The sequence below is a fragment of the Ursus americanus genome, chromosome 14 (genome assembly GCF_024610735.1).
Source record: "Ursus americanus isolate L20-20 chromosome 14, mUrsAme1.1.p, whole genome shotgun sequence".
NCBI lineage: Eukaryota > Metazoa > Chordata > Mammalia > Carnivora > Ursidae > Ursus > Ursus americanus.
In genome coordinates this window covers 66,330,175-66,349,166 of record NC_142140.1, presented here as the reverse complement: position 1 = coordinate 66,349,166, position 18,992 = coordinate 66,330,175, and the positions used below count along the sequence as shown (strand labels likewise).

Genomic DNA, 18,992 nt, shown 5'->3' with positions numbered 1-18,992 from the left:
ATCAGGCACAGCAAGAGGTCACCAATAACAGTAATAATATAGAACACTCAGAACAACAGACTAATAAAAGTTACATCCATGGAGGCTCGAAAATATCTCATTGGATTGTACTCACCCTGCTTCTCCTGAGGAGCTGCAGGACGCCTTCCCGATGAGATGACGTCAGGCGAATGACGCAGGCGTCCTGACGTAACGTAGCGTTAGGCTCCTATTGACCGTCTGCAGATTCGTCAGGAGGAGGATCACCTACCTCCGGCGGGCAGAAACCGAAAGCGAAGAAGGCGAAAGTGCAGATAGCCAAGCGGCAGATACTGGGGAATGAGTGCACAATCCACTGCAAGGGGGTGTTCGCGGAAATGCAAGGCGGGATGACGTGACAACGTGTGATCCCTGTCGTCACAGGCGTCAAAGGCTACTATCTAAAGAAATAATGAATTATATATATAATGTAAGGTTAGGTTTTAAAAACAAGCAGAACAACAACAGAGAAATGGATTTGAAGGATCAGAAGGAAGACATACACTCACGAACATAAGCAAAAAAATTTTAAAAAGCAAGAAAAGATTTTAAAAGTAAAAAGCTCCCCCCAAGGAGTTCCCTCTCTCTCTTTCCCTCTCCTTCTCTCTCTCCTCCCCTCCCTCTCCTTCTCCCCCCCCCTCCCCCTCATTGTCCCTCTCCCTCACTCTGAATGTGTGCCCTGGAAACCCCCATCACTGTTCTGTCCCATTTTATACTTCCTTGGCTACCAGTCCACTAGAATATATCAATTATGCTATAATGGGCCCCTGTGCTTTCGCTCCACCATGATGTCCACTGCTTGGCATGGATCAGTGATCCGTTTGAGATCTTCGGACACGCCTGAATCAAATCTTTCAGTTAATGAAAGAAATTGTTTAGGCTGCCTAACCCTTAAGTTAGGGCTATGGAGAAACCCGTAAAGATCTCCTTTGTATTCCAAAATATTGTTCACTTGCAACAAGTTCCATTGTGTGAATTGTGGTCCTCTTTCTGTAAAACTGAAGAGGAAAGTTTGCGATTAAATTAAGCGAAATGAATTAGGTAAAAACAAAGATCTTCTGTAAAAATCTGCTCTAACCACATTGGTTACATATATATGTTTATGAAAGTGTATATGAATGTTTGCTCCTTCATAACTTATGTACAACATAGTTTTAAGTGGTTAATATTCTGTAGTTAAAATATAATAGAGATTGGGGTAAGTTATCCAGATTTGTATTTTTAAAAAGCAGTTTTTGAAGGGAACAATATTTTGACTCCAATTAAATGAAAGAATTCACCAATTAAACAAAAGAAAGAGCAGAAATAAAAATAGATATAATACAATAAATAAAACCAAATATGTGTATCATATAAATAAATATAAATAAACAGTCCCTCTCAAGAAAAAGACTCTCAGATTACAGCAAAGAGCAAAATTCAATCATATACTCCACCCTATACAAGGGTCAGACCTAAAACAGAGTGATTAAAAATGGCTGAAAATAAGGGTGCCTGGGTGGCTCAGTCAATTAAGCCTCCCCCTTTAGACTTCAGCTCAGGTCATGATCTCAGGGTGGTGGGATGGAGCCCTGCATGGGGCTCCATGTTGGGTGTGAAGACTGCCTAGGATTCTCTCTCTCTGCCCCTCCCCCCTACTACCACTAGGGTGCACACATGTGCTCTCTCTCTAAAAAAAAAAAAAAAAAAACTGGTTGAAAATAAAAAATGAGCAAATGCTATCAAGCAATATATACAAAATAATGTCCAAATCAAGCAAGTTTGACTTGAGGACAAAAAAATATTGAACAAAAGAGGCCACTTCATATTTACAAAGAATAACTCCACAGTAAGCTCTTCAGTAATTAATAACTATGCATCAAAAAGAGCACTGAAATCATAAAGCAGGGGCGCCTGGGTGGCTCAGTAGGTTAAGTGTCTGCCTTCAGCTCAGGTCATGATCCCAGGGTCCTGCGACCCAGCCAGGCTCAGGCTCCCTGCTCAGCGGGGAGCCTGCTTCTCCCTCTCCCTCTGCACTTCCCTGCTGGTGTTCTCTTGTGTGTGTGCGATCTCTCACTCTCTCAAATAATAAAATCTTTTTTAAAAAATCATAAAGCTGAACATACTAGAAATAAAAGGGAAAAATACATTTAGTAAAAGATTTCAATTTACCTCCCTCAGTTCAGGACATATTAAATGAACAAAAATAATTATGAAGGCTATGGATAATATAACAGTAACAATCTTAGCTTTTTATAAGCTAAGATAGACCTAATTGCCAAATATCCAATTCCATAATGAGGAAACAGAAAACAGATATTTGGGGGGCGCCTGGGTGGCACAACGGTTAAGCGTCTGCCTTCAGCTCAGGGCGTGATCCCGGAGTTCTGGGATCGAGCCCCACGTCAGGCTTTTCCGCTGGGAGCCTGCTTCTTCCTCTCCCACTCCCCCTGCTTGTGTTCCCTCTCTCACTGGCTGTCTCTCTCTCTGTCAAATAAATAAATAAAATCGTTAAAGAAAAGAAAAGAAAAGAAAAGAAAAGAAACGAAAAGAAAAGAAAAGAAAAGAAAAGAAAAGAAAAGAAAAAAAAACAGATATTTGAAAATGCTCACAAAAACTGACCCTAAAGGAGCTCACGTTGAATTCCTCATCAAACTGCAAAATGTACTGAAATAGCACTTATGCCCTCAGACTTCTGTGCAAGAAAAGAAAACGTAACATAATAAACATACTACCAAACCACATGTTTTGGTTGGGGTTTCCCCAAAAGCAGAATCTAAGAGAAGAACTTTGCCGCACATAGTTTATTTGGGAGACAAGACAAATGGGAGGACGTAAGGAAAGTGAGGCAAAAATTGTGTGGGAAATGAGGGAAATACCAGATCTCAGTTTTGCTGGGGACCCTCTAAGGAATCATGAAGAACACACCTCAGAACTTTCCCACTTAGGGAAGAAGAAGCTGGGTATTTGTCCACTGACTCCTGCCCCTTATCAGTTGTAGGTGGCTCCAGAGAACATTCTATCTGGTATTACCAGCTGACCAACATGCCCTGGGCTACTGGAGGAATTACCTTTACGCAGAGAAGGGGAACATTGCAGCTGGCAGCTGAGATGGAAAGCTGTTGATGTGCACACCTGTTCTCCAGTTAAACTCAGAGGAAGGCTGAGGGGGTATGTCCTGGGCACATCCTAAGGGGACGTCCCATGATTCGTGCCTTTGCACAAGTCCCTCCCCTTGAGTGCTGGTGGAACGGGAGACCACTCCAACCAACAGAATATGGCAAAGAGGATGGGAGGTCACTCCCATGTTCAGGTTTCGTTGAGTTACGTTTTACAGAAAAGGTGAAGGGGTTTTGCAGATATAATTAAAGTCCCAGATTAGTCAGTTTTGATTTCCTCAAAAGGGAAATCATCTTGGGTGGGTCTGACTTAGTATAGTGAAAACTTCTTAAGAGTGACTGCACCATCCTGAAGTCAGAGAGATCCTCTGGCTGACTTGAAGGAGCCAAAGTCATGTTGTCAAGTGTCTGAGGTGAGCTCTCTGACAGCTGACTTCGTGACTGCGGCTTTGTAAGACCCAAAGAGGGATAAAGGTCTGAACTCTTGAGTCACAAAGGTTGGGAGAGAACAGTACCGATTGTGTTGAGTCACTAAGTTTGTGGTGATTTATCACTTAGCACAGAAAACTAATATGGGATGTGAGGTATGAACAGCACTTTTCTCACTAGAGAAAAGTCATAACACCTGACATTCTCGTCTAAGAGTCATCAAAGCTGGAAGCACAGATCACAGGTGTTAACAGCGATGAAGACACTATCAAAACCCATGGGTCACAGCTTCACAGTTCTCAGAGCAAGACCCACAGCCTCACCTTCTTATGCTGATGAAAAATAAAGAACAAGGGGTGCTTGGGTGGCTCAGTCAGTTGAGCATCTGACTCTTGAATTTGGCTCATATCATGATCTCAGGGTCGTGAGATCAAGCCCCGCATTGAGCTCTGCATCTGGAGTCTGCTTAAGAGTCTCTCTCTCTGGGGCGCCTGGGTGGCACAGCGGTTGAGCGTCTGCCTTTGGCTCAGGGCGTGATCCCGGCGTTGTGGGATCGAGCCCCACATCAGGCTCCTCTGCTATGAGCCTGTTTCTTCCTCTCCCACTCCCCCTGCTTGTGTTCCCTCTCTCGCTGGCTGTCTCTATCTCTGTTGAATAAATAAATAAAAAATCTTAAAAAAAAAAAAAAAGACTCTCTCTCTCTCTCCCTCTTCCTCTGCCCCTTCCCTTCCCAAACCTGATCTCTCAAAAAAAAAAAAAAAAAGACAACAAAAAAGAAAGAAAGAATTTAAATGTATTTAGGATCAACTCAAGAAGCTTGGGAAAAAATAACAAAATTAAGAAAAGCAGGAAGAAGAAATTAGCAAGATGGGGAGGGATATGGTAGAAGAATAAAATAAGGGGAAAATGGTAAAACTAATAGACAAATTCGAGAGGCAATTCTTTAAAAAGTAAAGGAGACTAGAACTGTAAAGCTACCCTAAGCAGAGGAAAAAGAAAACTATGTAAATACACAAAAGATGAGAAATTAAATGGGGAGGGGGAAATAAACACAAATGCAGAGAAAATAAAAAGAATGAGAAACTATTGTACTTCACTTGACATGACACAAACATTTGTGAAAAGGTGGATTAAATGAAGTTTGAATAGGAAAATATGAATTACCAAATGTGACCCTAGAAGAGAGTTAGAAGGACACTCGTGTCCAAAGCTCAATTGAAGCAAAAATGAGTTGATGGCAATGGCAGCAAGAGGTGAATCTGCAGAGATGGGAACTGACTGAGAACACCTACAAAGCCAGGTAAGGGAACTCTGATTTGACTTTGAACTTCAAGACCTGAAGCTATGTGATGTGGAACTGAGCCACTTCCCAAGGAGGGAAGTGAGGGGATCTGATTCTGCCCTTTTGAAAGATCACTTTCAAAAAAACACACAAAATCACAAAAAATGAAAAAAACACAAAAATCAAAATGGAACAGTTATAGTGGGAAACAGACACAGTTAATAAACAGCCCCTGCCCTTCACAACAAAGACCCAGATAAATTCACAATCTAATTGTGTTAATCCCTTAAAGTTGAATTCCAATGCCATTTTCATTGTTCAAGACAAAGAAAAAGAAAGTTTCCAATTCTTTTATGAAGCTAGACATTTGAGAAATAAACACCACAAAGATAGATAAATTTCATTTGTGAATACTGAGATGAAAATCTGACATAAAATGTGAAACACGATAGTATCTTAAGAATTTGATGCCTGGGGCGTCTGGTGGCTCAGTCGGTTAAGTGGCTGCTTTTAAGTTAGGTCATGATCCCAGGGTCCTGGGATTGAGCCCCATATTGGGCTTCCTGCTCAGCGGGTAGTCTGCTTCTCCCTCTCCCTCTGCTGCTCCCCTGCTTGTGCTTGCTCTCTCCCTCTCTCTCTCTCTCTCTGTCAAATAAATAAATAAATAAAATCTTAAAAAAAAAAGAAATCAATGCCTGAGTTCAAGTAATATCAGGAACCATAATCAGAAAAAACCAAAGAATAATCTGGTATTAGAAAATTAACATATTTTGTTTTGTTAACAGCTCACAGTGCAAAGTTACGTGATCCTCTCCAAAGATACTTAGAATGGGATAGAAATAGGCAGATATGGATATGGTATGGCTATATATATAGGTATAGAAAAGTACAGCATGAAACCTGGAAAGAAGGAAGTAATTATATCATTATTTGCAAATGATGTGATTGTATGCCTAAAGAGCACAAAAGGATAAACTCCAAAACTATTTTTTAATTGAAGTATAATTAACATACAGTGTAATGTTAGTTTCAGGTGTGCACTACAGTGATTCAACAGTTCTATACGTTGCTCAGTTCTCATCATGATAAATGTACTATCAATCCCCTTTATTTCACCCCTCCCCCCACCAACTCCCCTCCGCAACCACCAGTTTGTTCTCTCTAATTAAGAGCCTGGGTTTTCTGCTACACTGCTGGTGGGAATGCAAGCTGGTACAGCCACTCTGGAAAACAGTATGGAGGTTCCTCAAAAAGTTAAAAATAGAGCTACTCTATGACCCAGCAATTGCACTACTGGCTATTTACCCCAAAGATACAAATGTAGTGATCTGAAGGGTCATCTGCACCCCAATGTTTATAGCAGCAACATCCACAATAGCCAAACTATGGAAAGAGCCCAGATGTCCATCGACAGATGAATGGATAAAGAAGATGTGGTCTATATACAATGGAATATTCGCAGCCATCAAAAAATGAAATCTTGCTATTTGCAATGACATGGATGGAACTAGAGGGTATTATGCTGAGCGAAATAAGTCAATCAGAGAAAGACAATTATCATATGATCTCGCTGATATGTGGAATTTAAGAAACAAGGCAGAGGATCGTAGGGGAAGAGAGGGAAAAAACAAAACAAAATGAAACCATAAAGGGAGACAAACCATAAGAGACTCTTAATCTCAGAAAGAAACTGAGGGTTGCTGGGCGGGGGGTGGTGGAGGGATGGGGTGGCTGGGTGATGGACATGGGGGGGGGAATGTGATGTAATGAGCACTGGATATTGTGTAAAACTGATAAACCCCTGAAACAAATAATACATTATATGTTAATTTAAAAAAAATATTTACAACTATCACAGCACCTAGAACAAAATGGTAAAATTTTTGAATAATAATAGCTGGTTTTCTAAAAAATTTAAAAATTGGAAAAAAAAAAAAAAGAGCCTGGGTTTTTGTCTCTCTTTTTTTGTTGTTGTTCATTCATTTGTTTTGTTTCTGAAATTCCCTATATGAGTGAAATCATATGGTATTTGTCTTTCTCTGACTTATTTCACTTAGCTTAACACTCTCTAGCTCCAACCATGTCATTGCAAGTGGCAAGATTTCATTATTTTTTATGGCTGAATAACATCCATTGTATATATAGACCGCCTCTTCTTTATCCATTCATCTATGGATGGACACTTAGGCTGCTTCCCTATCTTGGCTATTGTAAATAATGCTGCAGTAATAGGGATGCATATTATCTTTTCCCTTTTTTTTAAGATTTTATTTATTTATTTGACCGAGAGAGAGAGAGAGAGAGAGAGAGCACAAGTAGGGGGAGAGGCAGAGGGAGAAGCAGGCTCCCTGCAGAGCAGGGAGCCCAACATGGGGCTCAAACCCAGGACCCTGAGATCATGACCTGAGCCGAAGGCAGACGCTTAACCGACTGAGCCAACCAGGCGCCCCTGCATATATCTCTTCAAATTCATGTTTTTGTTTTCTTTGGGTAAATACTCGGTAGTGGAATTACTAGGTCATATGGTCATTCTATGTTTAATTTCTTGAGGAACCTCCATACTGTTTTCCACAGTGGCTACACCAGTTTGCATTCCCACCAACTGTGCATGGGGGGTCCTTTTTCTCCATATCTTTGTCAACAGTTGTTATTTCATGTGTTTTTGACTTTAGCCATGCTAACAGGTATAAGGTGACAGCTCATTGTGGTTTTGATTTGCATTTCTATTTTGCAAAACTATTACTAATAAAAAAAATAAATCAGTTAGATAAAAAATTACCATAAACAATAGTTTTTTACATATTTACCATAAGAAAGTAGAAAATAATTGAAAACTTACTTCACCTATAGTAGTGATGAAAAGGATAAAAAGCTAGAAATAGGTGTAATTTAAAATATGCAAGATCTAGGGGTACCTGGCGGCTCAGTCAAGGGAGTGTGTGACTCTTGATCTCGGGGTTGTGAGTTGGAGCCCCATGTTGGGTAGAGTTTCCTTAAAAATAAAAGAATAAAAATCTTAAAATATGAAAGATCTGTATCAAGAAAAATGCAGCTAATGAAGTTTTTAAAAAACCGAATAAAAGGAAAGTTATTGAATAGGAATGCTCAATATGATAAAGATTTCGAATGTCCCTAAATTAATCTATAATAAATGCAACAATATTACAAACAGGGTTTTGATAGCACTAGAAAAATGTATTCTAAACTACATATAGAAAAATCAACATGCAGTGATAGTTGGGACACTTAGGAACAAAAGAATGGGAACCGGGACTGCCATACTAAAAAAATAAATAAATCCACAGTAATTGCAACTCTGTGGACTCATGTTTGAATAGATAGGCAGATCAAGGGAAAAGATTGGGGAGTCCCCAAATCAACCAAATCAACCAAAAATATAGGTGAGTTTCATAAGTGATAAACAGAACAGAGCAAATCAGGGAGGAAGAAAATGGGCTCTTCTTTTTTTTTTTTTTAGATTTTATTTATTTATTTGATAGAGATAGAGACAGCCAGTGAGAGAGGGAACACAAGCAGGGGGAGTGGGAGAGGAAGAAGCAGGCTCATAGCGGAAGAGCCCGATGTGGGGCTCGATCCCATAACGCCGGGATCACGCCCTGAGCCGAAGGCAGACGCTTAATGACTGCGCCACCCAGGTGCCCCGAAAATGGGCTCTTCACCAAATGGTATTCATAGCCAATCTCAGAAAGAGGAATCCCTACTTCCCTAACACCAAAATAAATTTTAGGTGATCACAGATTTACACATCAAAAAACTACAACAGGAAGGATGAAGACATGAGAAAAAAATTTTACATAATCCTGGAGTGAAAAAGACTTTCTTAATTATGATCACCCCCTCCCAAAAGCCAGAAAGCCCTGAAAGAAAAGCTGGATATATTTGACTACCATCAAAGTGAGAAGTTCTGAAAGAAAAGAGAGAGAGAGAGAGAGAGAGAAATGCTGAATGGAAAAGTACCGTAAACAAACTCAAAAGACATGACATACCGGGGGGGAAAACTTGTTCCCATGTATCACAAAGGGATCGTTTCCTTTCTCCATAAACGGCACACACGAACCACAGACAAAATGTGTGTAACTTGACCTAGAATCATGAAAATGCAAAAATATAAAACCAAGATGCATTGCCCCTGTATCAGAGAAGCAAAAATAAATTCTGGCTGCAATCTGTGTTGGCGGGCACGGATGCTGGCACAGGGACCAGCACAGGTGTGAGGAAACAGGTAAATTCCAGCCACACCGGGTGGTAGTAGAGTCAATCATGACCTCCGTGGGGGCAATAGGGTCACGATCAACAAAATTGCAATTACACATACCCCGGGGCCCGGCAATCCAACTTGCTTAGGAATGAAATGATGCAGTCAATTGACATTCCATAGAATGAATATTTGCTGAAAGCCTACGATGTATCGGTCCTGTTCTAATTGTCGAAGATAAAGCAGGAAACAAAACAAAATCCTTCGTCTTTTCCAGGAAGGAAATAATGCTTTCCTCCTTTTTTAAGGAAGGAAATAATTCTTGGTGAAGGCATACTGCAAACAAATAAAAGAGACCGATGCAACAAATTCTGGTTCATACATACAAAGCTATTTTAGAAAGTGAGGCAGCTCTATGATTGAGATGATACGTATTGATATGAAAGATATAGCAAGTGTATCAATATGAAAGACACGGCAAGTGAAACCAGCAAGGTTAGAAGCATATGCATAGTACATCGCTATTTGTGTAAAAACAAAAACAAAACCCCTCCATACACACACACACACACACACACACAGAGGGACACACAAAAAGCTAGAAATTGTAGCTGTCTCCGGGTGTCAGGGAAATCAGGGTGGGAAGGAGACATAGTTCGCTGTGTGTCCTTTTGTTCCTTTGGAATTATGTGCCATGCACATGTATTAAATATAAAATAATGCATGAACATTGCTACCAAAAATATAATTAAACAGAAATGACTGAGCATATATTGCCCAAACAACTGTTAATTCTGAGTACGCTATTATACTAAATAATAGCAAATTTTAAAACTATAAGGAAAAGAGAATGCAAATCTACAAATATAAAAGGTGCTATGTTTCTTCTTAAATTCATGCTTGCAAAATTCCAGTGCAACTCCTAGGCACGTGTTCTCACGTGATTCTCCACTCTTCCTTGGGTCAATGTATTTTCGGTGTCTGTGTGATGAAATGCTATGGTAGCCCGCACGCGGTCACTTCATCGTCACCATGGCTCCGTCCACCAGCAGAGAGCTCTCGGTGCACTGGGCTCTTTATTTATCCCTTGTGTCTCCAAATGATCAGAGTAGACTGAGGGGCTCCCTGGGCATCTCAACTATTTCCAAACCCCGGTGGTTTATCTTCTTCCCAGCAGACCAGCCCCTTCCTTAGCTCTCTAAAGATTTTTGAGCAACATCATTAGGACCCTGCCAATCCCAATGGTGGTTTCTACTGAGCCCTTTATAATCATCAGGCAAATCACCATTATGGACTGAATGTTTGCGTCTCCCCCCAAATCCATCAGGTGTATTACCCAATAAGGTGAATAACCTTATTCATAAGGTGTATAACCCAATGTGACAGTATTTGGAGATGATGGGAGTAGCGCCCTTGTAAGAAGAGAGTCCCGAGAGCTTGCTTTGTCTCTCTGTGCATCCCCAAAGGAGAGGTCACCTGATCACGCCGCAAGACAGCAGGTGCCTACAGGCCAGGAGAACTCTCAGAATGAAATCTACCTTGCCTCACCTCGATCTTGTACTTCTCAGACTCCAGAAGCGTGAGGAATGGATTTCTGTTGTTTAATCCACATGGTCTACGGAATCGTGTCATGGCACCCTGAGCTGATGGATACAAACATTTTCCCTAACTCAGCCACGTAATTGTCTCAAGGGGCCAGGCCATTTTGAAACACCATCCACTCTGGAGGACGGTGGTGATCGTTGCACACCAGTGTAAATGAATTTAATGCCACGCACTATACCCTTAAAATGACAAAAACGGTAAACGTTGCTATTTTTGTACCACACACACACAAAAGGCATTGAACTCATTTTCTCATTTTAAATTCAGTTACCCCACCCCACTCCCTTCCCCACTTGCCCCAAAGACAGACGTATCTATAGCCTCTCCGTGGAATAGGATACTATAGGAGCGATGCTCATCGCATAGTTATTTAATGTTTGAAAATAGAACTTCGGGGGGAAAAATGTAGGCATGGGGGCTGCAGGGTAAATGAACCGTCACATTGTAAGTTAATAACCCCCAGGAATCCTGGAGGCTATTTTAAAACATTGTATTAAGAGCCCTGGAAGAATTTGTGATGAAGATAAAAAAAATACTAGACCCTTGGAAAACGAAATTCCCAGCTTGCTAGCTCTCAAAGGCAAGAGTGCTAGAACAGCCACAGGCTTCAGAAACATAAGGAGAGAGAGAGAAAGGGAATGTCTCGAGACGGAGTAGAAATTGGAAGAGGAAGCAGGACGTAAAATAGAGAGTCTCAGAAAGAAAACTCAACCCCTGGGGTCTTGGGACACCCCTGGGATACTAGCTTACCGGAGTCCCCTTGAAATAGACTAGTCTTTGACTAGATGCCTTGATCTCACAGGTGACTTACTGCATCAGGGGCTCGTAATTTTAATATGTATGTTTCCCCGAACTTTAAGACATGTATGCGCCCGGGGATATCAGCAGATCTTAGCTCCTGGTGAAGATTTCCATTCTGCAATGCGTCCTTCTCTGCCTCATTACTTCAGGGAGGTAGAATGGAGAAGTCTAGGGTTCATCAAGCCAGTTCCTTTGAATGTCCTTTTCTTGCCATATTTATAGTTTATTCTCTGTCTTGTCACCATCAAATTCAGTAGTTCGTTCACAAACAGCTTTCCCGTCAAATTCTATAATTGCAGTGGTTACTTGTTACATTTGTATTATCCCTAAGTCCGTAATATTCACTTCCCTGTTTGAGATAGAAAAGTACATTGAATCATTAAAAGAGTTAGAATTAATTCAGCCAGTATTAAAAAAAAAAAGAAAAAAAAACACGTCAGGTCCTCTTGAGGTTGCGGGGAAGAAATCTCATTTCTTCTGACTTCAATTATAGTAGAAATATTTCTAAATGCAACACAGAATCTTGATGTTTTCTTCAACAAATACAGGGAGTAAATAGTATTATTTATTTTAAAGTCAGTGACTTATCTGTGATATCTTTAGTAAAGCTTTTGTTAATTGTTAAATTTATAAAGGGTAACGATCACCAGTGTAAGACTTCACTGTTCATCGACCACGTACAGAAAACTTCCTGTATAAGCTACGTTTTGACCCAAGACTTAAGGATGGTACAGGGCGAAAGAACTGTTGAGAAACAAAAGAATTAACATAGCATGGGTGAGGTATGGAAGAGACTGGTCAAGAAAACCAGCCTAAGCTGGTCTGACATCCAGGCGGAGTCGGATCCTTGTGTTAAAGTCTGGTGGGTGGCGATTGGTGACAGGATCGTCCACAACCTCGCTACCAGTTCAAATCAAGTCTTAGAATTCCAGAAGCATGCACCTGGCAGGTGCAGCAGGCAGAGAAGGCAGGGGCCTTTGGGGGGAGGGGACTTTGAAGTGGAGAGGTGGGGCTGGTGAGCTCCCACTTTCACTGCTGCAGAGTGGACACAGACTTCAGGGGTGGTTGGTTCCCTCTACCTGACTCGTGCAGGGTTGGAGGATGGTCACACTACTTCATCGATCACTACACTAATTTAATCGATCTAAAATTAGGTCTAAGTATGCTTCATACCATTTGGACAGACCTAGCACTGAATCTGATTAGAATACTTCACTGGCTAATCTACCACCCGGGGAGGGGGTGAATAGCAATAAATTGCTCTTACACATGAGGTATTTTAGTATGACAATACCAATAATAAAGCCACTGTTTAGACTGAACTGTGGGATGAGAGGACAAAACAGTCATTAAAACGCTAACATTTAGGGGCACCTGGGTGGCTCAGTCGGTTAAGCGTCCCAGTCCTGATTTTGGCTCAGGTCATGATCTCAGGGTCATGGGATCGAGCCACGCGTCGGGCTCCATGCTCAGCACGGAGTCTGCTTGACCCTCTCCCTCCCCCACTGCTACTCCCCTCGCTCTTTCTCCCTCTTAAAAAAAAAAAGGATAAATAAAATCTTTTTAAAAAGCTAACACTTATTAAACATTCCCCACGTGGTGAGTATTATGTTACTGATCAGTTTTATCTTCTTAATAATTGCAACAATCCTGAATTGTGAATTGTGTGGGATTATCTCCACTTCACAAAGAGGAAACTGAGGCATGCAGTTGCAGTAACGTCACCCAAGGTCACCTAATTAACGAGTACTGGAGCCATAATTCAAATCTAGGCTTGCTTCACACTCTTTGAGACAAAAGGCATTTTGAAGGTAAAACTGGCTAGTCTGGATTTAGACCCTTGACCACATCATCTACAGAAGAAACACACTTTTCCATCATGAGTAGAAAAATGGGCAGAAATCTCCAGTATCTCAGGTATGAGAGGTTGAGGACATCTGCAAGCGTGACTCAGAAATGCAGACCGTGGCAGTTAAAAGGTCTCCGATTTTATAGGAAACTGGAGAAATGGAAGGGAACGACCAACAAGTCAGGAGAAACTGGCAAAGCTTCATGAACAACCAGGGAAACAAGATTATTTTCAACCTGTTTTGTTTCCAGCTGCATCTGGGAATAGAAGGCCCGCTACAGCGTGATGATCTGGGGACACACTTTTCCCCCGTGCACTGAGGATGGCGACGAAGACTAGCTCTTCATTATAGGCCCCATGGGACAAATACGAGAAAGGAAAACAGACCAAAACAAGCCAAACGAATGATTGCATTAATTCGATTCAACGCTGAGTAGCGTCTACCACAGCGAGATGGTGCAAGAATTTCCTGTCTACGCTGCAGTGTATAAAGCGCATTGACAGAGGCAAACACCCAGCCCGTGGAAGGACACAGGGCGGACACTTCACCTGCGCCTGAGTGGGACGAGCATCCTGGGAGAGATGATCCTTGAGTAACCCTTGAAGAATGTGCAGGGGTTACACAGGTTGGGGGGCGGGGGCGGACCTGTGAATGAAATATGCGAAGGAGGATGATGTCCAAAGTATAGATTGGCCCAGAAGTTGACATGATCTGGGTTCAAACATAGGAAATGTAAGCTATGGGGGGGAGAGGGGGGGAGCTGGTCACTGGAAGATCTTGTACGTATTTGCCATTTCTGCAAGCCTAGATTTCTCGAAGCAAAAAGATGTGCCCTTGGGTTTGAGAGAAATTAGGTATTCATGACTAATACCTAATTGAAGCCCTCTCTCAATGGACTAGAGGGGAGGTGGGGGGAGCTTTAGGGCTGTCTGTTGCACCAATGCCCAGAGCAAATGCAGTGAGTCCACAAGGGTGTTCAGAACCTCTCCTAGAGAAAGCAGAGGGAATCTTTCAGGTTTCTATGACTTCCTGCCAGGAAAGCCCACGGCGCTCTTTAATGCACTAAAGTGTTTCCGTGCACGGATTACAAGTCATGGAGGTCAGGGGGCATGTCTCTCCAACTCACCCACCACCGTGCCCGGCCCCGTGCAGCCCGCATTTGGGGAAAGCGATGCTGATGACAACCACCACGCCGTCCTGTCTGATAGAAGCTCCACAGTGAGTAAATCTGTTCGCATTCAAATCTAAGGTTTCTTTCTTGTTTTTAATCCTCTGCTAACTGCTTGCTGGAACAGATGTTGTATTCTGAGCCTGGCATATTATTGGAATGACTTAACAGCATCTCCCGTTGCCAACTCATTGTGTTTAGGGTTTGAAGGCTTTGCACTGTTTCCTTTTCTTCTTTTGGTTAAAACGATGTGCCAAAAGCCATATAGAAATCAGAGACCGCGAGCCTTCCAAGACACTCACTGCCTTTGCAGGGGCAAAAAGTTTCTCCGAATAGCAGCACCCGCTCTCCTCCGCTCTTTTTTTTCCTCTCCTTTTTTCCCCCCTCCCTTCCTTAGAGCTGGCTCCTAATGTGTTCTCCTCTGGTGCAACTTGAGGGGCGGTGTCTAACTGGCAGTGAGGTCACGGACATGGGGGAGGGAAGGGCTACCACCCGGGCCACAGCCTGCACGAGCAGATCCTTCTGTTTGTATAGGAAACCCCCAGCATGACTCCTCACTTTGTCTCACTCTGTGTGATCTCCGCCGGTTTCCTGAAACATCCAGTTCACTCAGGCCATCTTTGGCATTCCCAGTTTGAACACAGAAGCGGGCAGTGTATTTCTGCATCGAAAGGAAAAAAAAAAAAATCAAGCACGCTGGCACAATGATAATTGGCCACACACAGCTCACCTGGGAGGGTGACATTAGGGAATGGTGGGGACCGTGGTGAACGGGAGTGAGCTTCCCGTCTGAAGGGGGCAACCGCCACCCTGCTTTAGCCAAGTTTTGCTTGGTGAGACTGGCAGGTGGACACAGCTTGAACCAACCTTCCCATGGTTTTTGAAGAGAAGGCAAAAATTTGATGTTTTTAGGGGAAATACACAGGACTTTAAATGTTGGGGTTTTTTTGGTTTTGCTTTTCTGTTTTGGTTTGGTTTTGCGGGCAAGAACCGACACAATGGCTCTGGGCTGGATTTGGCCAGTTGGTCTCTGAGGTCTCGGTTCTGGGCTAGATTCGCTGCTGTCGAACAACGACTCCAGCACATATATTATATGTTCTTACCCTGTATTATATCCCCCTTCACATACAGATATCTTTTGTATCACCTATTGTTCCTAAAATGGTGTTAGGTACATTGTAGATGTTCAGCTGATGCTTGGATGGTGGAGGGATGGATGGATGAAGATTGAGTGGGCGGAGAGTTTGGCAAAATAAAGGAACAAAGGAACCAGCAGTTTTCTAACGGTGAGTATCACTCAGCTGGTGAAAATGCATTGATACGAAAATGGGGAACCCTAAATTCTGGCTTATTTTAGACTCAGCTTAATTCAACCAAATTAAGAGATATTCTTAAAGCTTCATCAAGAGTCCATATCTGGACAGCCCTCAACCGCTTCCCCCACCCCAACCAGACTACTTTGATTCGTACTTGGTAAGACGCTATGTACAGGAAGGTTTACTGTAGCAACGTTTGAGGGAAAAAATTAGAAACAAAGTGAATGCAGCTCAACAGAAACATGGCCGTGTATACTGTCACTCTATCTATGCTGTGGAATGTTTACACGATCATTGCAAATCATAAATCAGAGCCATCCCCTTGACTCGGAGAGAGTTCCATAAGGCATAACCGAGTGGGGGAAAAATCAAGGTGCAGAAAAATGTGTGTAATGGCATCCCAATTTAAAAAATGCAACCCCCAATATAGGTGTCTGTTTATTTGTATATATATATATAATCGGTTTTGAATTATACATGTACGGAGAAAATAGGACATATATACACTGATTTGTGGATATAGACTAGCTTGCTGTGGGAGACTAATGACGGCAAGCGGCATGGAAGGCTGCGGGGGTAACCATGCAACAAGGGAAAAGCGAGAAAGGAGCTTCTTTTCCAGCCCTTGAGGAAGAAAAGGCACAAGAGAAATGAGGTCGGTCACCTGGCTACACGTCATATTGTCATGTAATCAACTACATTATTCTGTTTTATGTTAAAGACACAATAAGAAAGTCACATCGATAATGGGCCATGCCTGGGCACCTGGGTGGCTCGGTCGGTTAAGCATCTGCCTTTGGCTCAGGTCATGATCCCAGGGTCCTGGGATCGAGTCCCGCATCGGGCTCCCTGCTCAGTGGGGAGTCTGCTTCTCCCTCTCCCTTTCCCTCTACCCCTCTCCCATGCTCCTGCTCCCTCTCTCTTTCTCTCTCTCAAATAAATAAATAAAATCTTGAAAAAAGAAAGATAATAGGCCATGCCAGTAGGACTTTATTTTATGTACATGTCCCTTTTTTTCAAATATCAACATTCTACTGTGTCCCAGGGATGCAGGAAATGTAAGTTGCTTGAAAAAGAAGATCCTTTGCTTAGTGCTCATATATTCGCTCTGTAGAATTATGAGTTCCAGCCATACTGTTATGTCCGCACACGTTGGACCAACTCTCTGGCCGGGCTCACTCTCTGTCTTACACTGTGTCATCCTCTCTCCCACACTTGGCCTACTGAGTTATGCACACACCTGTACCTTTTACCCCAAATATTATGACCCTATTGCTCACCAAAGGCCCTGAAATCGTCTTAAACTATGCTGGAAGATAAAAACGTAATGAAGTTACACCAGGGCGATACTGGCGTCCCAAGAGTGATTAATAGGTCCAAAGAAGAACACCATCTAATGAAAATAAATAAGAACATAAATAAGGGATGTTTCTAGAGTATCAGGCACAGCTGAGCAGGGAGAGTCATACAAAACATCACACACCGGCCTGTAACCTCCGTGGGTCTAACCTACTTTCTCTGGGAACTTGACTCTTCGGAGCATCTTTTGAATTGCACCCTTGTGGCCTAAAACTCGCAGAGTTTAAACAGCACATTCACGAATAACCAGAAAAGTCCCCGAGAAGCTGTCTGTATGATCACTCACTGATAAAACTGGAAAAGGCCAGAATGTACCTGAACGATGAAGATTCACGGTTCCAAATGCCACATCCCCCAGCAGCCAGAGAAGAGGGACACAAGCCGGGAGACAAATGTAATTCTTCATTCTGCAACGTTCGCCAACGTCTCCACTTTGTAAACTGCTAACCTTCAGAGATAAGAGGGTTATGAGCAATAAAGAAGGCTGGGGAACCCCCGAGGAAATCATTTGCTAGCTATCTCTCAGAAAATTGTTAAAACGCAGCCTACGCACAGAATGTGAAAGAACTATATAGACATGAGCAAAGCTCGCGATGTTTCCTGCGAATGGAATGACTCGGCAGGTGACCAAGAGAGTTCTTGGCCAAGACGGGGGTGCCCAGGGAAGTCCCTGGGCTGGAGAGGCTCCTGGACTTGGGGCCTTGATAAATTTGTTATCAGCCCTCCTGACCCCTAGAAACCAGCACTGCCTTTATGAAAGCAGTGTCTCCCCATCCCTTTCTCCACCACCATCAGCACGTGCTGGCAAACTACCCATAGAGGGGATGGACTTCATCTCTGTTGCGAAGTTGGAGCTGGAAAGCAGCCCTAGACCATACGTGGATTCGGCCCACAGGCTCTATAGGTGGACCCCTGACTGATAGACACGATAAATGTCCAGGTACTTAGCTTGGCATTGAAGACGGCCCACTCTCATACCTTAATCGACTTTCGTAGTCTTACAGACCATCATTCTCTTCAACAAATAGTGATCAAGTCCCTGTTACATGGCCGGCACCGTGCTAAGCAGTGGGGGTAGGCTGGGGAGAAGCCAAAGTCCCTGCATTCAAGGGCTTACTGTTTCTTGCTAGAAAAAAATTAAACACACCTTTGTATGACACTGTAATGGTAGAAACATTTGTCTAAACCCATGAAATGTACAACACCAAGAGTGAACCCTAATATAAACTGGGGACTCTGGATGATGATGTAGTCACGTAGGTTCATTCGTTGTAAAGAAAGGTACCAGTCTTGGGGTGCCTGGGTGGCTCAGTCAGTGAAGCGTCTGCCTTCAGCTCAGGTCATGATCCCAGGGTCCTGGGATCGAGTCCCACATCGGGCTCCTTGCTCAGCGGGGAGTCTGCTTCTCCCTCTCCCTCTGCCTGCTGTTCCCCCTGCTTGTGCTCTCTCTCTTGCTTTCTCTCTGACAAATAAATAAATAAAATCTTAAAAAAAAAGAAAAGAAAAGAAAAAGAGAGGTACCAGTCTGATGGGGCATGTTGGTAAAGGGGAGGTGAGGCATGTGTGTATGAGAAATCTCTGTCCTGTCTGCTCAGTTTTGCCATGAACCTCAAACTTCTCTAAAAATTATTAAAAATGTGAAAAATCAAGATTATCCACTGTTAATTCACTTCACTGATAATAAGTAACTATGAAGACCGGGCTGTTTCTTATGGTATTAGTCGACCTGCCCAAAGTACAATCTGCTCTCCTAGGGGTCTACTCAATTTTTACGCCTTCTTCAAATCTCAGCAGAAGTCCCTTTCCGACCCAAAAGCTTCCTCAGTCAGTTCAGGCTGGGGACAGCCATA

General features: G+C 42.7%; 1 long non-coding RNA gene across 1 annotated transcript; it reads right to left on the bottom strand.

The window, feature by feature from the left end:
• Nucleotides 1–10,972: 10,972 nt before the first annotated feature.
• LOC123792050 (uncharacterized) lies at nucleotides 10,973–18,568 on the bottom strand. Its single transcript, XR_006779623.2, has 4 exons — nucleotides 18,121–18,568; nucleotides 17,458–17,590; nucleotides 15,026–15,128; nucleotides 10,973–11,798 (listed from the first exon to the last, which is right to left on the bottom strand). It is a non-coding gene; the product is annotated as an uncharacterized LOC123792050 (long non-coding RNA).
• Between the last annotated feature and the right edge of the window lie 424 nt (nucleotides 18,569–18,992).